The 13,833-nt window shown below is 46.1% G+C and overlaps 1 protein-coding gene and 1 non-coding gene across 2 annotated transcripts in view; one reads left to right on the top strand and one right to left on the bottom strand.

Annotated features, from left to right (window-relative positions):
• Window positions 1-788, bottom strand: part of LOC140418044 (uncharacterized) — a 91,649-nt gene extending 90,861 nt beyond the window's left edge. Inside the window, exon 1 of the mRNA XM_072501471.1 lies at window positions 23-788. The gene's annotated coding sequence lies outside the window, so the exon portion shown is untranslated. The remainder of the gene's footprint in view (window positions 1-22) is intronic.
• A 6,076-nt stretch (window positions 789-6,864) lies between these two features.
• trnae-uuc (transfer RNA glutamic acid (anticodon UUC)) lies at window positions 6,865-6,936 on the top strand. Its single transcript has one exon. It is a non-coding gene; the product is annotated as a tRNA-Glu (tRNA).
• The last annotated feature ends 6,897 nt before the right edge of the window (window positions 6,937-13,833 follow it).

Genomic DNA, 13,833 nt, shown 5'->3' with positions numbered 1-13,833 from the left:
GGGATAAAAGAAAGTGTTTTACTCAGAGATTGGACAGAGGAGGAAGTTTCAGTCTGTGTGAACGTCAATCTTCATTCAGAGACAGAGGAGCAGCAGCTTCCTGGGGAATCTCTCGGCAGCCATCACCACAAATTCCGCACTCTGATTGGCAGGAAGACCCGTGCCCTTCCGATCTTCCTCGGATTCCCATTGGTCTCTGATGGCGCCAGATGGGGCGGGAACAAGCCCACGTGGAGCAGGAGGGCCTCCTCCCTCCGGGTCGCGGAGCTGCTGTCCAATCCGCAGCATCGTGTTTCTGTGACCAGTGATATTGCCCCAATAGGAGGCTGAGCTGGGTACGTCCCTCTGAGTCATCATGACGTCACAATAGAGCTGCCTGAATCAGCCAATAGAAATCATTCTGCTCCACAATGACGTTTCCGGATTCCAGTGCGCAGACCGGCGCGCGGGCGCGGCTGCTCTTGTTCCCCCGACACCTCCTCAGGACAAGGTTTCCAGGCAACCGGCTGCGGCCACAGGGAGAAGTCGCTTGGTGATCTCCGCCACTGAGCATGTTCAAGGTTGAGAAGAAGCTGCGCATGTTCAAGGTAGAGGAGAAGCTGCGCATGTTCAAGGTGGAGGAAAATCTGCGCATGTTCAAGGTAGAGGAGAAGCTGCGCATGTTCAAGGTGGAGGAAAAGCTGCGCATGTTCAAGGTAGAGGAAAAACTGCCCATGTTCAAGGTAGAGGAAAAGCTGCGCATATACGGAAGTGCCCATCCCTGACCTTTCTCCTCCGGTATTGACCAATGGGACGAGTGGGAGGACCGGAAGGACTCTGGTCCTCCAGTCAATCAGAGCGCGGGCTTTGTGTGAATAAAGATTGAGCTTCACACAGATTGAAACGTCCTCCTGACTCCAACATCTGTAAGTAAAACACTTTTTTTTCTCCCCATTCCATTTCTTTTCTCATTCTGACTTTCAGTTGGTCACTTCCAGCAACTGAAGGGAAAGGAAGTGAATCCAGGGAGGGTGCAGACTCTGGAAAGGTTGGCCCAAGTCTCTCTCTCTTAGAATCACAGACTACAGCACAGATAAGGCCCTTCGGCCAATCAAGTCATCACTGATGCATGAAAAACACCTGACTTGCCTACCAAATGCCATTTGTCAGAGCGTGGCCCAAAGCCTTGAATGTTATGACATGCCAGGTCATTCAGGTACTTTTTAGAAGGATGTGAGGCCTCTTACACCCTCCCAGGCAGTGCATTCGAGACCATGATGTGGAGATGCCAGCGTTGGACTGGGGTAAGCACAGTAAGAAGTCTTGCAACACCAGGTTAAAGTCCAACAGGTGTTTCGAATCACTAGCTTTTGGAGCACAGCTCCTTCATCAGCTGAGTGAAGAGGTGGGTTCCACAACCACATATATAGACAAAGGCAATGATGCAAGACAATACTTTGAACGTGAGTATTTGCAGGCAATTAAATCTTTACAAGTCCAGATGTAGCGACTGGAGAGAGGGATAATCGCAGGTTAAAGAGGTGTGAATTGTCTCAAGCCATGTCAGTTGGTAGGATTCCACAAGCTCAGGCCAGATGGTGGGGGTGAATGTAATTAGACATGAATCCAAGGTCCCGGTTGAGGCCGTACTCGTGCGTGTGGAACCTGCAGAATGTTTATGGTGTTTGTAAGTTTGTTCAATGTTGTATGTCCGACAGGAGAATTTTTCTCACTGCCACACGCCTATTTGGCCGAAACCTCTGAGAACTTGCCTTCAGAGACTAACCATTGCCAGACGCCAATTCACCTGAAACCTCTGAGGACTTACCCACAGAGACCCACCGTTGCCAGACACTTGTTCAGAGGAACTAGCTTGGCTGCAGACACTTGTTCGTGTACCAGATGCCCGATCGTAACTGCCCTTCTGGTTCGAAGGATAGAACCACTACGGCAGCCCCACCACGATGACTACATTTTTGCCCGTTCTTGTCGGTTGCTCAGGCAGTGGAGAAACGGCTTGAGACCCGCCCTGCCTGGAAACCCCCCGCTGGTCAACTACGCTCGGGTAGGAGAGATACGGCATTGGTAGCCATCCTACCCGGGGACTCCATCCAAATCGTACCCGTCGCGGCCCATAGGCACCTAATTTTGGCATTTTTCAGTTCAAAGGGTTTTGTTTGTTTAGGTAACCTTTAGGTTGCCAGCCATCTGCTATTTACATCCTGGAACATTTGGATGCTAAATCAGCACTGGTTCATCATTGGGAAGTGTGTCTTCTCCTAAAATTTGTTTTTTTTTTAAATGAGGGAGTCACACATAGTGACCAATTATAAAGGGAATAATTGGCACAAAAGGACAGACACACTAGCATACCAGATATTAAACAAAGATAGTTACAGACACTGCTTGTTTCTACAGAACTCCAGAAGCTCCAGGACCGGAGAAAACAAAGAAAGAAAAGGAAAGAGACCAGCCATGAGGACTTCCTTCATATGGATCAACATAATGATATTGGACATTTGGTTGCGCGTGACTGCGAACCCCATGACTTCAAACCCCCCAGCCTTTAATGTTTCATTGCCCCGCAGTACCCAGAGCCCAGTCACCAGTGACACTACATCTTCTTGGTGTGCCAGGTTCATAACCTGGTACTCCCTGTCCTATGTGATCGAAACACTATTAGCGTTGGTGATACTCTGCTGTGTAGTGCAGACTATGCGTCTACGAAAATAAAGAAGGATAACCTACCGCGCTCGAACCCCGGTATATAAGATCAGATCCCTTATGTTCGGTTACGACCAGACCCCCGACCCCCGCGATCTATTATAAAATAATAAAGTGCATTCACTTGCGTTTATTGTTGTTGTAAATAAAGAGATGTGAAAAACTTTTTCATGAGCAAAAATTGTATGATCCTGAGCTTGACTGCCAAGCCAGGAAAGACTGTCTGAAATGCTATGATTTTGTTGTATGATTGAGGAAGGTAGGATAATGGAATGTTTAAGCGAGTGTAGTATATTAAGGATAAGTTAGAGGTTCCAAGTTTGTTGTTTTGTAATGCATGTCCCTGTCTGACATAGCGCCCTTAGAATTGTTAGTTAAAAAATTTTGTGCATCGATATGGTCAGTGCAGAGGCCATGAAGGAAGTGTCCCCCCCCCCGTCCCCCCGGGTCAGGGAATGGAAAGTAACATAATGATGTGATCCTTCACGCTTCGCGTTAGGATCACAAGGAGGAAATGTAGCCAGTTAAAATGGCTAACTCCCGATTAGAATGGCCAAACCCCGATTTAAAATGGCAAACGGAAGAGGCTGATGGGAAAATCAGCCAACAGGACTAAAACAAACAGCTGCAGGTAAAACTGTGTATTCGCCTCTGGGGAGGCCAGACAGAATCGATACCTGCAGCCATCAGCATAACAACACACCAGCCATCTGAATATGAATTAGCAATCCCCGGGAACAATGTGCAACAAATTAGACACAAAGCCAACCCAGACTTTTCGGCGCCAGCAGGAGCCTACACAAAGAGAGGTGAACGACCACCCCAAAACCGCCCATTGATCAAGGAATCGCTCCAGCATTGGAGAACATCGAACCAAGTGATTGGGACAAAGTCTAATCACTTGGAACCAGGTACAGGGTCCGCCCCGAAAGGTGGGAAGCCTCTGGGGACTATAAGAATAGAATCCAAGTTCAAATCGATCTCTCTGCACCCTTCTTCTCTCTCCAGCCTTCGAGACCCTTCTGCTGACCTTCTGCAACAGCTGCTAAAATGGTAAGTCTTACTTCAATGCTCGCTACGAGATAGGCGCTCCTGGCTATCGACCTGTACCAGCTTTGAATCCCGCAGGCTCAGAACCCATACGAAAGGCCATTCGTTTCCCTGACCTGGTGGGCCATTCCCAAAGTTAAGTATTGGCCTGTTAGTTGTAGGAAGTAGCTTAGAAGTAGAATTAACGTATAAGTATTTACTGTATATAATAAATGTGCGTTGATTTAACTCTTACTAAGCGGTGTGTTGGATTATTGATCATTACTCGGACTTGAAGCTCGTGGCGGTATCAGAAAGATACCTGGCGACTCAAGAGCAAAGATGATAGAACAAGAGCAATTAAACTAAGGCTAAAACGAGCAACAATTGTCCTCTGCTCGCTTTTAAAGGCTTCCCATTCCTCTGGCTTCCCACTAATGCTCGCCACTTCGTAAGCTTTTTCTTTTGTTTTTATGCTGTCCTTGACATCCCTCATCAGCTATGGATGCCTTGTCCTCCCCTTAGCATATGTTCTGCTCCTTGGGATGAATTTCTGTTGTGCCTGCCTAATAACCCCCCAAAACACCTGCCCTGCTAGGCTCCTTTTCCAATCAACTCCGGCTAGCTCCTCCCTCATGTCTTTGTAGTTACCTTTATTTCATTGCAATAAAATACGGTGAATGGCCTCCTGCACTGTAGGGATTTGAGAATCCCAAAATTATTGCACAGCACTTGGAAAAAAGTGGCAGGATTGGGCAGAGTCAGCATGGATTTATGAAAGGGAAAATCATGCTTGACAAATCGACTGGAATTCAGCAAAATGAGGGAAATGTTGACGCGGAGCTGGGTTCGATTCCCGGGCAGGGCATGATGCTTTATTGTTGTCCAGCAAACCGTTCAACGAAGCTGAATCGCAGTTTCACAGAAAAGAGCTCTGCCAGAATCAGTTAAGTGAGATTTGTTGTTTCACATCAGAGCTGAAAAAGTCACAAGTGCAGCAGGTCGAGAACAAGTACAGATGCTGGAAGAGACGGAGAGATGTTGACTTCAGCCAAAATTTGGGTGGTAATTGGCCAGATGTTATTGCTCACCAAATACAAGTATCTCCCAGATCTGGGTGCAAATCTCGGGCGTGGCATCAGGAAAATTTCTCACTCAAATTATTCAGTGCATTGAGGTCTCAGGAGCTGAATACAACGAAAGAAGCATCAGTCATTTAGGGATTGTGTAAATGCTGCGCGGAGGTTAAGTGAGCGGGGTATAATCTACCTGCATGTTTCTGAGCCTGTGCTCCGTGTATTGGGAGGTTTGCTCCTGGTTGGACAGTCCCCGGGATGGGCAGTAACCCGCTGATTGAAGCTGCAGTCCCCGCGTTCTGCTGGCAGCGAGTGAATGGAGAGTTTGGGTAAAATCCTGCTGCTTGTCCCTCTCTCACCCACTGTGGAGCCGGGGAAGAAAGAATCTCATTCAAAACTTGTGGAAGTGTAAATGGCACAAGGCTGTGAGATGACGTGTTGTGTTAATGTTTAACAACAAATCGGAACGAGGAAGCGTTGCCTCATAATTACAGATGAGTAAGTTTCTTGCTTATGCCCAGTATGAAACAGGGGAGTTTGTGTATGTTAAGCAAACGTGATAGTTTCACGTCAGAAAAAGATCAAAAAAATTCTAATATTGATCAAAACTTAATTGCGAAAAGGATTAACTGTCAATGTTTTGAAAAATTGAAATGAGTTATTTGAAATTACTAATGAATGTCCGCCGGATACGTTTCACAGCAGCCACAGTGATAAGGTTGGTGGGTTTTGGAAATTGGAAGTTACACATGAGCAGCTTTTGGGACTATTTCACCTCACTGTCGATTTCATGTTACAGCGAACAACAATCGGTGTTGTGATTGGCTTAAGATGTCACTTGTGTTCATTTTAAACATGCAATATTGTATACTTCTAATGAAAACTCGGCCAAAATAAAAGGTGAATGATATACTGTAAACCCGGGTTAAAATTTTCCGTGTCAGTTTCCCGGGTGGTCAAGTGGTTAGGATTCGGCGCTTTTACCGCCGCGGGTTCGATTCCCGGTCAGGGAATGATGAATTATTGTTGTCCAGCAAAATGTTCAATGAAGCTGAATCGCAGTTTCACAGAAAAGAGCTGTGCCAGAATCAGTTCAGTGACATTTGTTGTTTCACATCAGAGCTGAAAAAGTCACAAGTGCAGCAGGTGGAGAACAAAGACAGGGGCAGGAAGAAACGGACAGTGATTGAGGTCACAGGAGCTGAATACAACAGAAGAAGCTCAAAGGAAATGATACTCAATGAGGGATTGAGTAAATGCTGCTCGGAGGTTAAGTGAGCGGGGTATAATCTACCTGCATGTTTCTGAGCCTGTGCTCGGTGTATTGGGAGCTTTGCTCCTGGTTGGAGTGTCCCCGGGATGGGCAGTTAGCCGCTGATTGAAGCTGCAGTCCCCGCGTTCTGCTGGCAGCGGGTGAATTGAGAGTTTGGGTAAAATCCTGCTACTTGTCCCTCTCTCACCCACTGTGGAGCCGGGGAAGAGAGAAACACATTCCAAACTTGTGGAAGTATAAATGTCACAAGGCTGTGAGGTGACGTGTTGTGTTAATGTTTAACAACAAATCGGAACGAGGAAGCTTTGCCTCATAATTACAGATGAGTAAGTTTTAATGTTCCTGCCCTGTCTGAAACCGGGGAGTTTGTTTATGTTCAGCAAACGTGATAGTTTCACTTCAGAAAAAGATCAACATAAACTGGAAACTTCAATTTTATCAAAACTTAATTGCGACAAAAAATGTTTTTAACAATTGAAATGAGTTATTTCTATTTACTGATGAATGTTTGCCGGATGTTGCGTTGTAAGTTTCACAGGAGCCACAGTGATCAAGTTGGTGGGTTTTGGAAATTGGAAGTTACACATGAGCAGCTTGTTGGGCTATTTCACCTCACTGTCGATTTCATGTTTCAGCGACAGCAATTGGTGTTGTGATTAGCTTAAGATGTCACTTCTGTCCATTCTAAACATGTAATTTTGTATATTTCTAATTAAAACTGGGCAATAAGAATGAAAGGCGAATGATATACTGTCAGACAGGTTAAAAACCTGGTTGTCAGTTTCCCTGGTGGTCTATTGGTTAGGATTCGGCGCTTTCACCGCCGCGGCCCGGGTTCAATTCCCGGTCAGGGAATGATGCTTTATTGTTGTCCACCAAACCGTTCAACGAAGCTGAATCGCAGTTTCACAGAAAAGAGCTCTGCCAGAATCAGTTAAGTGATATTTGTCGTTTCACATCAGAGCTGAAAAAGTCGAGAACAAATACAGAGGCAGGAAGAAACGGTCAGTGATTGGCTGCAGTGCAAGTGAGAGAGATGTTGACGCAAGCGCAAATCTGCGTGGTATTGGGCCAGATAATATTGCTCTCACAGACAGAAATATCTCCCCGATCTCGGTGCAAATCTCCAACGTGATGACAAGAAAACATCTAACTGAAATTATTCAGTCCATTGATGTCACAGGATCTGAATACACCTGAAGAAGCTCAAAGGATGTTCCACTGACTGAGGGATTGTGTAAATGCTGCTCGGAGATTAAGTGAGCGGGGTATAATCTACCTGCATGTTTCTGAGCCTGTGCTCGGTGTATTGGGAGCTTTGCTCCTGGTTGGAGTGTCCCCGGGATGGGCAGTAACCCGCTGATTGAAGCTGCAGTCCCCGCGTTCGGGTAAAATCCTGCTGCTTGTCCCTCTCTCACCCACTGTAGAGCCAGGCAAGAAATAATCTCATTGAAAACTTGTGGAAGTGTAAATGTCACATGGCTGTGAGATGACGTGTTGTGTTAACGTTTAACAACATATCGGAACCAGGAAGCTTTCCTCATAGTTACAGATGAGTACTTTTTAATATTCCTGCCCAGTGTGAAACAGGAGAGTTTGTGTTTGTTCCGCAAACGTGTGATACTTTCAGTTCAGAAAAAGATCAACAAAAATTGGAAACTATTCTAATTTTGATCAAAACTTAATTGCGAAAAGGATTAACTCTGTTTTCAAAAAGTAAAATGAGTTATTTGAAATGACGAATGAATGTCCGGCGGATGACGTGTTGTCAGTTTCACAGGAGCCACAGTGATAAGGTTGGTGGGATTTGGAAATTGGAAGTTACACATGAGCAGCTTTTGGGACTATTTCACCTCACTGTCGATTTCATGTTACAGCGAACAACAATCGGTGTTGTGATTGGCTGAAGATGTCACTTGTGTTCATTTTAAACATGTAATTTTGTATACTTCTAATGAAAACTCGGAAATCAAAATAAAAGGTGAGTGATATACTGTCAACCCAGGTTACAACTTTTATCGTTAGTTTCCCTGGTGGTCTAGTGGTTAGGATTCGGCGCTTTCACTTCCCGCGGCCCCGGTTCGATTCCTGTTCAGGGAATGATGAATTATTGTTGTCCAGCAGAATGCTCAATGAGGCTGAATCGCAGTTTCACAGAAAAGAGCTGTGCCAGAATCAGTTCAGTGACATTTGTTGTTTGACATCAGAGCTGAAAAAGTCACAAGTGCAGCAGGTGGAGAACAAATACAGAGGCAGGAAGAAACGGACAGTGATTGGCTGCAATGCAAGTGAGAGAGATGTTGACGCAAGCGCAAATCTGCGTGGTATTGGGCCAGATGTTATTGCTCTCACAGACAGAAATATCTCCCCGATCTGGGTGCAAATCTCCAACGTGATGACAAGAAAACATCTAACTGAAATTATTCAGTCCATAGAGGTCACAGGATCTGAATACACCTAAAGAAGCTCAAAGGATGTTCCACTGACTGAGGAATTGTGTAAATGCTGCTCGGAGGTTAAGTAGGCGGAGTATAATCTACCTGCATGTTCCTGAGCCTGTGCTCGGTGTATTGGCTTTGCTCCTGGTTGGAGTGTCCCCGGGATGGGCAGTAACCTCATAATTACAGATGAGTAAGTTGTATTGTTTATGCCCAGTCTGAAACAGGGGAGTTTGTTTATGTTCAGCAAACGTGATAGTTTCACTTCAGAAAAAGATCAACATAAACTGGAAACTTCAAATTTTGATCAAAACTTAATTGCGACAAAAAATGTTTTTAACAATTGAAATGAGTTATTTCTATTTACTGATGAATATCCGCCGGATGTTGTGTTGTAAGTTTCACAGGAGCCACAGTGATCAAGTTGGTGGGTTTTGGAAATTGGAAGTTACACATGAGCAGCTTTTGGGACTATTTCACCTCACTGTCGATTTCATGTTCCAGCGAACAACAATTGGTATTGTGATTAGCTTAAGATGTCACTTCTGTTCATTCTAAACATGTAATTTTGTATATTTTCTAATTAAAACTGGGAAATAAGAATGAAAGGCGAATGATATACTGTCAGACGGGTTAAAACCCTGTTTGTCAGTTTCCCTGTTGGTCTAGTGGTTAGGATTCGGCCCGTTCACCGCCGCGGCCCGGGTTCAATTCCCGGTGAGGGAATGGTGCTTTATTGTTGTCCGCCAAAACCGTTCAACGAAGCTGAATCGCAGTTTCACAGGAAAGAGCTCTGCCAGAATCAGTTCAGTGACATTTGTCGTTTCATATCAGAGCTGAAAAAAATCACAAGTGCATCAGGTCGAGAACAAATACAGAGGCAGGAAGAAACGGTCAGTGATTGGCTCAGAGAGAGATGTTGACGCAAGCGCAAATCTGCGTGGTATTGGGCCAGATGTTATTGCTCTCACAGAGAGAAATATCTCCCCGATCTCGGTGCAAATCTCCAACGTGATGACAAGAAAACTTCTAACTGAAATTATTCAGTCCATTGAGGTCACAGGATCTGAATACACCTAAAGAAGCTCAAAGGATGTTCCACTGACTGAGGAATTGTGTAAATGCTGCTCGGAGGTTCAGTGAGCAGGGTATAATCTACCTGCATGTTTCTGAGCCTGTGCTCGGTGTATTGGGAGCTTTGCTCCTGGTTGGAGTGTCCCCGGGATGGGCAGTAACCCGCTGATTGAAGCTGCAGTCCCCGCGTTCGGGTAAAATCCTGCTGCTTGTCCCTCTCTCACCCACTGTGGAGCCAGGCAAGAAATAATCTCATTGAAAACTTGTGGAAGTGTAAATGTCACAGGGCTGTGAGATGACGTGTTGTGTTAATGTTTAACAACATATCGGAACCAGGAAGCTTTCCTAATAGTTACAGATGAGTACTTTTTAATATTCCTGCCCAGTGTGAAACAGGAGAGTTTGTGTTTGTTCCGCAAACGTGTGATAGTTCCAGTTCAGAATAAGAACATCAAAAATTGGAAACTATTCTAATTTTGATCAAAACTTAATTGCGAAAAGGATTAACTATGTTTTCAAAAAGTAAAATGAGTTATTTGAAATGACGAATGAATGTCCGCCGGATGACGTGTTGTCAGTTTCACAGGAGCCACAGAGATGAGGTTGGTGGGTTTAGGAAATTGGAAGTTACACATGAGCAGCTTTTGGGACTATTTCACCTCACTGTCGATTTCATGTTTCAGCGAACAACAATCGGTGTTGTGATTGGCTGAAGATGTCACTTGTGTTCATTTTAAACATGTAATTTTGTATACTTCTAATGAAAACTCAGAAATCAAAAAAAAAGTGATATACTGTCAACCCGGGTTACAACTTTTATCGTTAGTTTCCCTGGTGTTCTAGTGGTTAGGATTCGGCGCGTTCACCGCCGCGGCCTGGGTTCAATTCCCGGTGAGGGAATGGTGCTTTATTGTTGTCCACCAAACCGTTCAACCAGCTGAATCGCAGTTTCACAGGAAAGAGCTGTGCCAGAATCGACAAATGTGCCATTTGTCGTTTCACATCAGAGCTGAAAAAGTCACAAGTGCATCAGGTCGAGAACAAATACAGAGGCAGGAAGAAACGGTCAGTGATTGGCTGCAATGCAAGTGAGAGAGATGTTGACGCAAGCGCAAATCTGCGTGGTATTGGGCCAGATGTTATTGCTCTCACAGACAGAAATATCTCCCCGATCTCGGTGCAAATCTCCAACGTGATGACAAGAAAACATCTAACTGAAATTATTCAGTCCATTGAGGTCACAGGATCTGAATACACTTAAAGAAGCTCAAAGGAAATGGGGGGAGCAGATACGTGGAGATTTAGCCGGCCGGCAGCGAGGGAGTTCTCGTACTCCTCCCACGTCCACAAGGTGTACTCACGAATTGACTACTTTGTTGTGAGTCTGGACCTGCTGGCCGGAATGGTGGGGGCAGAATATTCGGCAATTACCAGATCGGACCATGCTCCGCACTGGGTAGACCAGCAGTTTTGTAAGGACAGCTTTCAGCACCCACCATGGAGGCTGGAAGCTGGACTATTTGCGGACGAGGCGGTGTATGAGAAGCTGGTGAAATGCATGCAGAATTACCTGCAGGTGAACAATACTGGAGAAGTCTCAGCAGCGGGAGACACTGAAGGTAGTGGTGAGAGGGGAGCTGATTTCAACCCGGGTGTACAGGGACAGGACAGATAGGGCTGAGACGGACCGACTCATTAAGGAAATTCTACGGACGGACAGGAGTTACGCGGAATCCCCGAGGCCAGAGTTACTCAGGAAACGACAGAGGCTGCAGGCCGAATTTGGGGTGCTGACTACAGGTAAGGCTGTAGAGCAGCTTAGAAAGGTAACGGTGATTTATGAGCATGGGGAGAAGGCCAGTAGAATGCTTGCACAGCAACTGAGGAAGAGGGAAGCGGCTAGGGAAATAGGGAGGGTAGTGGATGGGGTAGGTAATCTAGTGGGTGTTCCAGCAGGGCTGAACAAGGTCTTTAGGGACTTTTGTAGGAACCTGTACACTTCGGAACCACCCGGGGGAATGAGGCGATTCCTGGACGGACTGACCTTCCCAAGAGTGGGGAGACGTTGGTGGACGGACTGGGGGCCCTGGTCAGGATCGAAGAGGTATTGGGGGCCAGAAGGTCATGCAATTGGGTAAAGCTCCGGGACCGGGCGGGTATCCGGAGGAGTTTTACAAAAAATTTGCTGGGATAGTGGGGCCGGTGCTGGTCAGGGTCTTTAACAAGGCACAGACAGAGGGAGTTTACCCCCGACGATGTCGCAGGCCACCATCTCGCTCATTCTGAAACGGGATAAGGACACGGAGGCCTGTGGGTCATACAGGCCGATCTCTTTGATTAACGTAGATGCCAAGCTACTGGCCAACATTTTGGTGACCAGGGTTGAGGACTGTGTACCGGATGTAACTGTGGAGGACCAAACTGGGTTTGTAAAGGGGAGGCAGCTGGTGGCCAACATAAGAAAGCTGCTCAACATGATTATGATGCCCCCGGAGAGTAGGGAGGTAGAGATAGTGGTAGCCATGGATGCTGAAAAGGCTTTTGACCGGGTCGAGTGGGATTTTCTGTGGGAGTTACTAGGATGGTTCGGGTTCAGGGCGGGGTTCATCGACTGGGTTAGGCTATTGTATCAGGCCCCGGAGGCGAACAGGACAACATCGGACTACTTTAGACTGCACCGTGGGACAAGACAGAGCTACCCTCTCTCCCCACTACTGTTTGTGCTGGCCATAGAGATTGCACTGAGATTGCACCGCAAAATTGCACTGAGATCTTCTAGGGGGTGGAAAGGGCTAGTCCGGGGGGGGGGGGGGGGGGGGGGGGAGTGGAACATAGAGTCTTGTTATATGCGGATGATCTGCTGTTATATGTATCAGACCCAATGGTGGGGATGGACGGTATTATGGCAACTCTGAGAGAATTTAGCCGGTTCTTCGAATACAAATTGAACATGGCTAAGAGCGAGTTGTTTGTAATTCAGGCGAGGGGGCAGGAGAGTAGGCTGAAGGGGTTGCCGTTCAGGCTGGTGGGGGAGAGTTTACGATATTTGGGGATTCAGATGGCACGGGACTGGGACAGGTTGCACAAGCTCAACCTGTCCCAACTGATGGAACGAGTGAGGGAGGAGGTCCGGAGGTGGGATGCGCTCCCGCTGTCATTGGCGGGGAGGGTGCAGACTGTTAAGATGACGATTCTCCCGCGGTTCTTGGCTGATCTTTTGTGGACTCAGCTCCACTTTCCGGCCCGAACACCATAACCCTTAATCCCTTTATTCTTCAAAAAACTATCTATCTTTATCTTAAAAACATTTACTGAAGGAGCCTCTACTGCTTCACTGGGCAAGGAATTCCATAGATTCACAACCCTTTGGGTGAAGAAGTTCCTCCTAAACCCAGTCCTAAATCTACTTCCCCTTATTTTGAGGCTATGCCCCCTAGTTCTGCTTTCACCCGCCAGTGGAAACAACCTGCCCGCATCTATCCTATCTATTCCCTTCATAATTTTATATGTTTCTATAAAGATTCCCCCCTCATCCTTCTAAATTCCAACGAGTACAGTCCCAATCTACTCAACCTCTCCTCGTAATCCAACCCCTTCAGCTCTGGGATTAATCGAGTGAATCTCCTCTGCACACCCTTCAGTGCCAGTACGTCCTTTCTCAAGTAAGGAGACCAAAACTGAACACAGGATACTACCGACCATGCGCAGAGGTAGGTAGTAGAAAGGGTTAATGAGCTACAATTTTCTGGAGCTCGGTGCACAACACAACATGAAGTAAGAGGATAGACTTCAGTCAACAAAACAAGAGACAGCTCCACAGTCACCTGGAAGCTGAGAGCTGGTGATCCAGAGTGAACGGACTGATCCACTGCCTTTGTTAATTATTGTGATTTTGTACTTATTACAATTAACTTAATAAATTCTGTGACAACATTCTTGTACCCGGAATGGTCTGTAACTAGTCAGGAGCTGCAGGTAACTTTCACAACACAGTCTGACGTGTAATTGATTTGAGTGTTACAATTGAGATTGAAGCCAAACCCGGATCTTACAATAGGATCAAATTTCACATTTCATTTGGGTATCCTGCACTAACAGTGATGGCTTTTGTAAACTCCTTTTACAGGATATTAGAAGGGGAGGAGTTACAGAATGAAATTTCACACCAAACATCACATCAAGATGTGACAGAGTCACTCGATTCATGGGAGCTGAATATCATCGACCTTTGAATTTAGAA

This window comes from Scyliorhinus torazame, chromosome 5 (genome assembly GCF_047496885.1).
Source record: "Scyliorhinus torazame isolate Kashiwa2021f chromosome 5, sScyTor2.1, whole genome shotgun sequence".
NCBI lineage: Eukaryota > Metazoa > Chordata > Chondrichthyes > Carcharhiniformes > Scyliorhinidae > Scyliorhinus > Scyliorhinus torazame.
This window is presented reverse-complemented; position numbering and strand designations above follow the sequence as displayed.